The 11,783-nt window shown below is 43.1% G+C and overlaps 1 pseudogene; it reads left to right on the top strand.

Annotated features, from left to right (window-relative positions):
- The first annotated feature begins 1,379 nt into the window (after positions 1-1,379).
- Positions 1,380-3,086, top strand: LOC125399365 (sal-like protein 4; annotated as a pseudogene).
- The last annotated feature ends 8,697 nt before the right edge of the window (positions 3,087-11,783 follow it).

Raw genomic sequence — 11,783 nt, 5'->3', positions numbered from 1 at the left:
GATCTTGATATACCTCGTAAAATTCCAGAGCATATCTTTTGGGATTGACGACAGAGCAAGCAACTAGCCCACTGCATCACTAAAATGAGACATTCCCCCAGGTGCTCAGGTTTACTTCAAAAGCCCTAGATACCCACTACAAAAGCATAAAGGGCCCCTGACAGCTTTGAACCTGAAGAAAGAATGAACGGCGTACCTAGAAATTGACATGTGTGCACATGTGTAGCTGTGCATGTCGAGGCCAGAGGACAATCACAAGTGTTGTTCCTCTTTGAGGGTGTCCAGATTGTTTCTTGGGACAGGGTCTCTCATTATCATGGAACTCAACAAGTTGGCTAGGCTGGCTGGCCAGTGAGTCCCAGGGATCTAGCTGCCTCCTCAACTCTACTGTGCACAAGTTGGGTCCCAGGGATTGGACTTGGGCCCTCGTGGTTACAAGACAAGCACTTTACTGACTTAGACATTCTTCCCGGTTCTAGGAATTTGTTCCAATGACAATTATATTAGCCAGTACGAACTGCTACAGCAAAGTACCAGTAGGCACAGATAAATCAGTTTAAAAGTAGGGAGCCACGTTTCCACAGTCAGGAGCTGAAAAGCCAAGATCCAAGTCCTTGCAGAATTAAGTTCTTGTGAATGCCTCTCCATGAATTTCAAGTGTTCATCTCCCCATGTCCTCACCCTCTCTGTGTCCAAATCTCCTCTGCTTATAAAGAAACTTTCTTATATTGGGTAAGGACCCACTCTACTGGCTTCAATTCAGTTCAATTACCTTTTGAAAAGGCAATATCATTTCCCCAAAGATGTAAGCATCAGTAAAGTACATGGGATCCTGAAAATAATCTCTCGCACATACTTCTGTAAATGAAGCTCGCTAGGTTAAGAAGAAGAGGGGGTGAGGAGGAGGAAGAAGAGAAAGGAGAAGAGGAGGAGGAAGAGGATGAGGAGAAGAGAAGGAGGAGGGGAAGGTGAGGAGAAAGGGAAGAAGACAAAAGCTAGTAAGAGGATGTGCACCAGAGAGAATATTAACTTATTCTAGAATAAGAAAAGGTGTATATATATATATATATATATATATATATATATATATATATATATATATATATATATAGTGCAACAATGAAATCCATTATATATTATTAAAATATACTAATGAATAAAGATTAAAAAGCGTGTTCCAAACACAGGCATATGGCATATGCTGGAGTTTAATTTCAACGTATAAATGTTAAGTTTTAACAGAAGGACACAATTCAGACCCTAAGAATGACCCATGAGATAACATAGAAAACAGGACATTCCTGGGAGGCACTCCAGGAACTGGTGGTGGAGAGGAGGCAAATCCCCAGGACTCTTCCCAGTACCCGAAGGCATGCACCATGTCCAGGAGGAGGAGCAGGGCAAGCAACCACGGGGAACTGGGTGCTCCAGGGAAATCCCCGGGGAATGGTGGTGGGGTGGCGGAGGGCACAGCTGCAGTAAAGACGCCCAGCAGAAGCCTCACATCTGCAGGAAGTAGCTGTGCCGGGTTCTTCAGTCTCTCTGAGTTCGTGGAAGACAAGAACGTTGCACTAAAATTCTCCTGTCCTCATAATGAGTGTCAGTGAGAAGACAGTGCCTTCGGATGACTTCTGCAAAGCCATTCTGAGCCACTAGGCAGCATTCCAAGCACTAAGGACATAGTCATCAATCAGGAGAACAGTATCAGCTCAGGGGACTCAAAGGAAAAGCTGGGCACAGAGTTCATCCTTTGCTTAAAGACAGTGGCTCCCTGACACCCGTACCCCAGGACATAAGCCATTTACCCAAAGTCAAAGTGGTAGACACAAGTGAAACTCTGTAGGCGCTCCACGGTGCCAAGATAGCAATGAACCAGTGAAGCCTAGATGCCCCTTTCTACAGCATCCTGTGGGTCCTGAAGCCATTCCTGTCTACAGCAGCAGCAGCCCCAAATGATCCAACTCACAGAACAAACCCAAGTCTAGGTGAACATAGGCATTGCACAGGTGCCCACTGTGGAGTGGCTGGCATGGATACTCTGATGACCTTAAGCAACCATATGTCCCATGAGGTGCCTGCTGCAGTGGCTCTGCCCGCCCAGAAAGCCTCAAGCCTGGTCTGTCTCTAGATGCCTTGGAACAACCAAGCTGCTTCATGCCAGTGTGTCCCTCCCAGCAAGCTCACTTTCCTAGGCTCTTACAACCTTCAGCTTGAAGTCTGATGGGACCTGGGTTCTCCCCAACTTCATGTCTGGTCTCCGAAGTACCCTGCTACCTCAGACCCTGGGCTCTATGCTCTTTCGGAGTCCCTTCTTCTCTGTGTAACTCAGCCCATCCAATCAAAGAAAAGGGAAGCCCCCAAGATTTCTGACTCTGCATTGGACGTCCAGGACAAGGTCATCCTCTGTAAAAAAAAAAAAAAAAAAAAAAAAAAATTGTATGAACTTCCCCTGAACATATATCCGAGTACAGCCCACCTATGCCAAAGTTGAAGTTTATGGCACCTTTGCAGAACCCTCCACCACAACACCTTTGCTAGCAGTACAGCCACGTTGACAGGCCACTGATGCACAGGGCGTGGGAAGAACTCATCTGCCAGGGCCCTTCAGATCCACGAGTAGGCACATACCAGAAAAACCTTCTGTCCGCAGCATATGCGGTGGAGACCTCCTCACCAAACACAACCTGAAGATCTACTACGTCACCTACTGGGTCAACAATGATTCTGTCTTCTAGGGCAGACAGCTGACCATAGAGAACACCATGACTATGCCGGATGTGAAGGAAAAAGAGTATCTGAGACGTTTCCCAAGGAACTCCTGTGTGTGTGGCCCCTGCTGTGCAGAACCAGTACTTCAGCATCCTCAATGGCAGTCTAGACATGAAGACCAAGGAGACCTCTGTGATCCCACGTAGAGGCATCCCCACTCTGTCTGTGTCCCTGGGGGCCATCTCTGCGGTAAGAAACACTGTACTTTCCAGGCAAGTTGCATGAGCCAGAATGTGAAGAAGCCCAGTGTTCCCAACCATATGGCTAAACACCAGCTTCCCCAGTTTCTGGAAGAAAACAAGATTGCAGTCAGCTAAGGCAGAAGCGAGATGCAGCCAGAGCGAGATTCCAAAACTCGTTTCCATTTTTTTCTTAGTCTATCTCTTCCTGTTTTTTCTCTTCTTGATATGCAAATGACGTTAACGTTTGTGAACACAGCCTTGGGCAATCCTACAGTCATGATTGCTGCCTTGCCATGCTGCTTCCAAGAAATGAATACAAATGTTTTTGGTTTTTTCAATTTTGGAAAGAAGCAGGTTTTGAAAAATAGTTTTGCTGCTTGGGTCAAATCATATACTAGACGTTGTGTGTGACCTCACAGTTCTTTCCAGAGACTGTCATTTGTTTCAGAAAGAAATAGCTGGGACTCATTGGACCTCAGCAGAAGAGACAACTACTTAACCCAATGCAGGGTGGGGTTGTCAGTATACTGTGTACTTCCATGGCAGCTACATGCCAGTAAATGGACATCTGTGTAGGGAGAACTGTTTTTTATGCTGTGTTCATGGTGTGGTTGTTTTTGTTTTAATGTACTTCAGCAAATCCGAACAGAGATAAAGAGAGAAAGTAGGTGGAGTCAAGGAGATGCCGTGTAGCTGCCCAAGGAGGAAGGCAACTGTCAGCAGGCCACAGCCTTGTGGTGATACATAGATTGATAGAAATGGGTTAATTTAAGATGTGAGAGGTAGTTAATAAGAAGCCTGAGCTAATAGAACAAGCAGTGTTTGAATTAATATAGTTTCTGTGTGATTATTTTGTGTCTGGGTGGTCAAGAAACAAATGAGCACCCCATGTCTACCCTTTCTTAAGAGAGAAACTCCCAACGTAGTCAGTTCTTCCTACCTCAGCTCTACGCTCTTTCTGTTGTTCTTGTTTCAGTTTCCTTACCTCAGTTCTCTCTCTCTCTCTCTCTCCCTCCCTCTCTCTCTCTCTCTCTCTCTCTCTCTCTCTCTCTCTCTCTCTCACACACACACACACACACACACGAAAGAGAGAGAGAGAGAGAGAGAGAGAGGATGTTTCCATGGTTAGTTTCATGGGTTTGCCTGTCTGTTTGTTTATTACATTTGTATACATGCAATAACTGTGAACAGCTGTTGTAACCATGTTCTTATGGTTTAATGAGGAAGAAGAGATGTATTTCTCCAGAGAATGTGGATGAAGGCTGCCAACCAGATTCCCCTCATAGTTGTTGCTCCTGATTTTAGGATCCAAACTCTGTTGTTTAAGTTTTTGCCTGGTCATGCCTTTCCTTCTGGATTTGTAAGTGAACTCTGTGAGAAAGCATTCACCAGCTCCTCTGCTCACCTGTTTGCACTGTGAAGTGGATACTAACACAGAGAACACACCAGCCCTGACTTTCTCACACCCTGGACATCAATAGTCCAGCATACATAGATATGAAAAACCCAATAAGAAATGAACAAAAGAATTAAAACATGAACTGCATTGAAGAGACCATCTGAATGGCCAATAGCATACCATGAAAACATGCTACATCTCTCTAAAATTCATAGGAAAGATGACTAGACCCACAATGGTGTATCCCCATTCCATATAGTCACACAGCCATTCAGTCCCAAAGAAATACACAGAGGCTTATGTTAATTATAAACTGTTTAGCCTATTGCTCAGAGTTATTACCTCTTACAACTTAAATTAACCCATAATTCTTTTCTATGTTTAGCCATGTAACTTGGTACCTTTTCTCAGTGAGGTATTCTCATCTTTGCTTCCTCTGCATCTGGCTTATGACTTTGTTTCTGCCTTTCCTCTTCCCAGAATTACCCCAGCTTGATTGCCCCGTGTTGAATTATCGCAGATTGAGAAAAAGAAGAAAAACAGGTTAGCTAAAAGATAGATCAGATATATATATATATATATATATTTATAAGGGGCAAACTCACAAAACAGGAACAAGAAGTTCAAGCTCAGCAGTATAGAGGGGGAACCACAAAGAGAACAAACTTTGGGCCTCCTGGTTTTTCCACCCAGTACCCAGAAAGACACACCCTAACTTAGTCCCACCTCTTAAAGATAATTGGTGGACAGAAATTCCCCAGCACCTCCCCCTTTTGTCTAAATAAGAGTAATCAAAACCCAATACAAAACTATATACAATAGGAAAGATATCAAGTATAAGATTACAGCCAGCATAAACAATATTAAGCAAGGAACACATGACAAATGTTCTAATAAACATTCTATTTAAGTCTTGCATTGGAAATTGGTGGAGTCAGGGAGATGCCAGTAGCTGCCTGTAAAGCAAAATCTGAGGCAACAACCCCATGGTAAAATATAAACTAATAGAAATGGGTTAATTTAAGTTGTAAGAGCTAGTTAATAATAAGCCTGAGATAGTAGGCCACACAGTTTGCAATTAATATTAAGCCTCTGGGTGGTTATTTGGGAACTAGAATGCTAGAGAGAAACTTCCAGTTACACCTACCTGTAACCAACCAGTAGAAAATCAGCTGCCTACCCCATGGTTATATCACAGTATATATGCAATATGTGATCTTAGAATGGAGATGGCCTTTGGTAGAAAACTTATGGACAAACTAAAGCCCGCAGACAAATATCAGAAACAGCAAGATGAGTAAAAAGTCAATTCAAAAGTATCTACGGAATGGTACGTCAGGTGATTTACATTTCAAAGCATACAATACAGGACTGGAGAAATGGCTCAGCAGTTAAGAGCATTGACTGCTTTTCCAGAGGACCTGGGTTCAATTCCCAGGACCTACATCAAATGGCTCACAACCTCCTATTATCCCAGCTCCAGAAGACCTAGAGCCTTCTTCTGGCCTCCACAGGTACCATTTTCAGGTGTGTATACCCCCCTCACAAATACACACATGCACATGATTAAAAATAAAATAAACCGAATACTTACTTTAAAAAATAAAACATATAGTATATTCTTAAGGACACAAACATATATGTTAAAATCATAAATAAAAAAGGAAAACTAAATATAAAGTCTAAGATAATGGTACTTCTGGGGAAGACACAGAAGCAGTGGGTAGAGTGTACTCTAGTGGTGCTTGCAGAATCCATGCCAAAACTGTAAAATTTATCAGGGATTTTCTTATAATTTGTTTATGCTCTACATCCAATGCTCAAAACAACTAAAATACATGGAGGAATCTGAACACATCAGATACAAATGCTAGGCAAGACTATTGGGAATGACTCTAAAACTCCAGCCAGCTGTAGCTCTCTCAAGGTCTCATTTAAAACCGTCAGACCTCTGTACATGAAAATCATGACATAAGGGCTCCTGATGGATAGTTATTTCATAAAAACACCACATGGGAATACGTGTAAAGGTGCTATAAAACTATAACTTTCCTCCAGATCTTAACTACTTGGGGACTCTATGAAAGGCAGATGTATAATGTCTTGTTTCAATGCCAGGACGCAGACTCAAGGCGTTATACATACTAGGCAAGGACCCTACCCCTGAGCTACTTTCCTAGCCCACGTTTCATAACTTGCTTAGCGAACAGTCACTGAGCTGGAGAGAATGCTGTGGGACAGGGCTCTTGTACACTGTAAAGATTGGTCACTCGTGTTACTTTACTAGAACACTGATTGGCCAGTAGCCAGGCAGGAAGTATAGGTGGGGCGATCTGACTAGGAGAATTCTGGGAAGAGGAAAGGCAGAGACAGTCATCAGCCAGGTGCAGAGGAAGCAAGATGAGAATGCCTCACTGAGAAAAGGTATTAAGCCACATGGCTAAACATAGATAAGAATTATGGGTTGATTTAAGTTGTAAGAGCTAGTTAATAATAAGTCTAAACTAATAGGCCAAACAGTTTATAATTAATGTCAACCTCGGTGTGTTTCTTTGGGACTGAGTGACTGGTTCATTCAGCACATTGTGTTGAATCAGGAAACGCTGAGGAACTGGGTGGGAGAGAAACTTTAGTCTACAAGAGAGGACTCGGGGTTTAAGAGCCTGTATTGCTCTCGGAAAGGATCTTAGTTTGGTTCCCAGCACCCACTTCAGACAACTCAGAGTTGCCTATAATTCCAGCTCCAAGGAGTCTGACACCTTGATTTCCATGGACATTTGCAGATACACAATTTGTTCTAAAAAAAAAAGATCAATCTTTTTAAAAGATACTAATTTGATTAACTTTATAACAAAAAGACTGTACAACAGTATATTCTGTCTCCTGTACTTACTAGTTCAAAGTTTTCTGAGGTGCACCAAGACAGATTTTGGAGGTGACAGGCAAAATATATGGACCCGATTTTTTTAAAATAAATATTCAAGCTCAAAATACATTCATGCATTTAAACATGCAAATGATATTCCAAGAACAAGTTCTGAATTCAAATACCAGGTTGCCCAGCAGAAAGACCCAAGTACCACTAGACCCCATACCTTCTCCAAGAACCAAGACTTCCCAGCCCCAGCTCAGAATCCCATCACCTGACCAAGCTGCCCACTGCTGCTCCCTAAGGAAGAGGAAGCCCAAACACTGTGTTTGTCCAGCTCCACTACAGAAGACCACATTGTGTATTCTTGAGGAAATACCACTCAAGCTCACAAGACCAGAATTGTCACTGCCTGTATCCTAGGGCTGCCAGGGAAGACGGGTGGAGCGGAGGAAGGGTGAATCGAATGGGGAGAAACAGCCTATCCCTTGAAATCAACCTAGATTGCTCCTCTTGTTTCTGTCTGTTCAGTAAATGCTGTGTTCTGACATAATTCAAAAGCATTTAGTAAAGTCCCATCAGGATCTTATGGGACATGCAAATGTAACAGTGGTCCTGTAAGTCACAAAGATCCCACCATCTTCTCAGTGAAGGAAAAATGAAGACATAGTCCCTGGATTCTGAACCACCCTCTACCCCCTCTTCTGGGTCTTTAGGTGACTTAGCCAAACCAGCGGTGGAGACAGAGTGAGACCTACTGGGTTGGTTTTTGTTTTTTGGTTTTTGGGTTTTTTTTTTAATAATTATTCCTTTTAACACTCCTCACCAGCTTTGTAACAATTTTTGACACATTGTACCTCAAATCCTTAACAGTCTTAAAAGTTCCATTCCATATCAAGTCCCTAACACACTAACCTTCTACCAGGACCATCATGGAGTACCATCAGCTTGAAACAGAGAGGACATTTAAAGTCCCAACACAGAAATCCTGATGAAATTAGGAGTTCCTTGTTTCTACTTGAAAACTAAAAGATTACCATGTCCAAATATCTTCATGACTCACAACTAGCCTTGAGTATTGTCAAGAGCCAATGCTGTCCACAAACATGGTGCTGGACCGCAAGACACCTTCTCTACAATCTTCCAAGAGGCTTTGCTGGGCCAGAAGGGGTGTAACAGTGCAATGCTGAGCACTGTCAAATTCAATTAAATTAAAAAAAAAATACCAAGGAAATCCTCTTACATCATGCTATGGGAGCTGAACAGCTGCTGGGATGTGTCACATAACTTATGTATAGCGGACATGATCAAAGCAAAGGAGAAGCAGAGCAGAGAGACCCACCAATGCCCGCCTAGACTAATCAGCACGTGCAAACCATAGCATAGTGAATACAGACCCACGGGTTTCAGAAACAGAGTTTTAAATGCTTAGTGGTTCAGGGAACCACCAGAAGGAAGCTTTGGTAGGTTTAGTCATAAAAGGCTTTATCGCTTCCTATTTATAGACCCTCACAACTATTAACAGAGCAATTAGAAATTAATTGGGAGTTTTCAGAACTGACCAGCCACAGGGCATGGATTTGTTAGTCTAATCGTGGGAGTCCTTTGAGAGAGAGAGAAGGGTGTTTTGCTAAGATACTCAAGGGATCTTCATAGCAGTATTATAGTTTGGGGTGGGAATCCCAAGTCATAAAGTAAATGGCACCACGTGTCACCGTGAGCATCAGGCTTTGCAGCGAGGCCCAGTGACCTACTCAGTCGTGACAGGGCCTGAGAACCAAGGGACAAAAGGAACAATGCCAGATGTTGGAATGTCTGAGACCCGAAAAGAAGCAGCTGGTAGCTGGATGGCCCTGTCAGGAACAGGTCCCAGGGTGAGCATCTGAACCGAGCACGTGGGAAGGCAAGGGCTCACAGGGCAGCTCCCTTCCCTGGAAGCTGCTGGGCAGCCCTAGCAGGAAAACTGCACCTGGACAGAGCAGAGGTGAGGAGTTGAGGGTGTGGTGCCTTCATGTTAATGCGCGTCCTAAACACTGTTCGCTGCTTGTGACCAACACAAAAGGAGTGATGGTATACGCTGGACGCTATGCAGATAGAGTCGCCTCCTCTGAGCCCACAGTCGGCAGAAAAGCAGACTTTGAGACCATTTCAGGATGCTTCTAAAAACTTTGGGGACCCCCAAATTGGGTGCCTATGTAACAGGGGAAAATGGAGTTCCTTTGGTGGGAGGGGTTAGTCTCATTTACAAAAGAGTTTTAGAACAGAGTTGGTAGGAATCTCTAGAACAGTTTTGCTAGAGTCTGAGAGGCAAACACCGGAGCAGACCAGCTGCCTGCCTTGGCAATGGTCAAGGAGAAAGAGAAGAGGAAGAGTCCAAAGCCACGCCCCTCAGAAAGCAAGCAGGTTCAGAGAGGGCAATTGGCAAGCAGTCACGTGGCAGACAAGCAGCTGCCTAGCAGAAGGGAGAGAGCTTCAGAAAAAAAAAAGAATGAGAAACTTCAATCAGGGAAAGCTCAGGCTTTGTCCGGTACCAGAAAGAAAAAGATATTTAAAAAATGGAAAAGCAAATGTTGTGTCTTTCTGGGTAACTCAGGAAATCTGAGCTGCCTGCAGTTTTACAAGCTGGAAGCTCAGCAAGTAACTGCCCCAAGGGAGGAGTTTCTGGGAAGGATAAGTACACTATCTCATTAAAGAGGTAAAGATTCCTCCCCCCTCTTCTTAGCTTGGTTTAAGTAAATCAGCTTCCATGGGGGAATGGACTCCTGGTAAGTGACTGACAGGCCCAGCTGGATTCACCCTTAAGGGAGGAGGTAATAGGATGCAACGTCCTCATTTTTGGAGCAGAACAGAGAGTCTGTGTCTACCCAAGGCCAGAAGTGGATCTCCTAGGGAGGGGTCCGTCCCCAAGCCCTCTGAGGCTACTAATCCCTGTCAAAGACATTCACATACCAGAGGGCTGCTCCACGCCAGCTCCAACGCTTCCAGCCCAGTAGCACCAGTTCTCAGAGGCACACTCTTCTGAGTCTGACCAGGGCCTTCCACTTCCTAGCAGGATGACTCTAAAGAAAATTCTCTAAACTCTCAAACCCTTCTGCAAAACCTGAAAAACCCCTACGTCATCAGGTACCTGAGGAATGACAAACATCAGTTATTATGCTCGGTTTGGGGGACTTGGTTAAATTATTCCCTGCAACTTTAAAGAACAAAGAGAACTTTTTTTGGCTCCATATAAAAAGGCCCAACTGCCATATGCCTGCTTCCTTCAAGTCTCACAGTTCACCACAGTGCCAACAGGTTGTAAATTACTCCGTAGATGAATTAAGGGCATTTAACACACACACACACACACACACACACACACACACACACGCACACGCACACACACAGTTCTTTAAACACATTTTTACCAAGCCATAATTCCACCCAACCCACAAAAATTAGGAATACATATCTATAAGTTTTAATTTTGCACAGCTACTTTAACTTTTGCATATGGTTAACTTTTGGGTTATTTCATTATATAATACTTTTCAACATACAGTTTTTATTGTTATACTTTTACTTAGTTACACAAGCTTAGAAAAAGTAAAACTCATTTTAATTGCCTGCAGGAGATGTGTTTTTACAGTATGTAGTACACTTACAGATGTGTTTACAGTATGTAACACTTACAGATATGTGTACAGTATGTAGTACACTTACAGATGTGTTTACAGTATGTAACACTTACAGATATGTGTACAGTATGTAGTACACTTACAGATGTGTTTACAGTATGTAACACTTACAGATATGTGTACAGTATGTAACACTTACAGATGTGTTTACAGTATGTAACACTCACAGATATGTGTACAGTATGTAACACTTACAGATGTGTTTACAGTGTGTAACACTTACAGATATGTGATGCGGAAGAATTGTCTGTATTCTGTCAATCATATTTTAATAAAACACTGATTGGCTAGGCAGGCAGTATAGGCGGGTCAACCAGACAGGAAGTAGAGGCGGGGCAATGAGAATAGAATAAGGCTACAGAGGAGGAAGGTCCCTCAGGCATACCTGTGCAGACCACCGAAGAGACAGCATGTAAGCTGTCACACTGAAAAAGGTATGGAGCCATTATGGCTAACATAGATGAGAATAATGGGTTAATATAAGTTATAAGAGTTAACAAGAAGCCTGACCTAGTGAGCCAATCAGTTTATAATCTTATGGAGTCTTGTGTGTGATTTTCTTTGGGACTTGCCGGTTGTGGGGTACCAGGCGGGAACAGATACCCCAACAAGCCGGCCCCCTCATGTTACAGATATGTGTACAGTATGTAGTACACTTACAGATGTGTGTACAGTATGTAACACTTACAGATGTGTGTACAGTATGTAACACTTACAGATGTGTGTACAGTATGTAGTACACTTACAGATGTGTGTACAGTATGTAGTACACTTACAGATGTGTGTACAGCATGTAACACTTACAGATATGTGTACAGTATGTAGTACACTTACAGATATGTGTACAGTATGTAGTACACTTACAGATGTGTTTACAGTATGTAGTA

The sequence above is a fragment of the Myodes glareolus genome, chromosome 3 (genome assembly GCF_982192425.1).
Source record: "Myodes glareolus chromosome 3, mMyoGla1.1, whole genome shotgun sequence".
Classification (NCBI taxonomy): domain Eukaryota; kingdom Metazoa; phylum Chordata; class Mammalia; order Rodentia; family Cricetidae; genus Myodes; species Myodes glareolus.
Note: the sequence above shows the minus strand (reverse complement) of the source record. Positions and strands in the feature narration are given on the sequence as shown.